The sequence below is a fragment of the Penaeus monodon genome, chromosome 20, assembly GCF_015228065.2.
Source record: "Penaeus monodon isolate SGIC_2016 chromosome 20, NSTDA_Pmon_1, whole genome shotgun sequence".
Lineage (NCBI taxonomy): Eukaryota > Metazoa > Arthropoda > Malacostraca > Decapoda > Penaeidae > Penaeus > Penaeus monodon.
Window position 1 is genome coordinate 40,796,587 of NC_051405.1, and position 564 is coordinate 40,797,150.

Here is a 564-nt window from a genome sequence, read left to right on the forward strand (position 1 = left end):
GTGCGGACCCCGGAGTAATGAAGAAAGTGTATCGAAGCCTAGGACGTCAGATCCTTATCACAGCGTCAGGGCCCAGGAGTGCAGGCCCTGGCCCATCCCAGGATAACACATCCTCGACGCAGCACGTCTCGGCACATGTCGAGAACCTCCCGCGAGAAGCCGCGTTGCCCCGCCTTGGTGCCCAGCAGGGAAAGAACTTATGACCTCTGCTGCAGCAGTGAAAGGCCCTCTGGACGCGAAGTGCCCCTCGTGACGCCTGTCAGGAGGCGCTTCCATGAGGAACAGCCACTTCCAGAACCATGAAAACTATCCGGTCGTAGGGCAGGACTAGTGAGCTCCTGAGGGTGAGTCTGGGGAAGAAGGCTTTGGAGGACGAATTGGGCCGCTGTGGCGCAGGTCCCGAATGGCGGTCACGAAGGAGACACCCCCCCCCCCCAAGAACACCAGACACAGGAATTGCTGCTGAGTGCACCAAGCGACGCACAGGAGGACGTGACCCGCAGGAAGCGCGCGACGACGAGTTGAAAATGTTAAGAAGACGGGCGAATCATGTATTATGTCTAG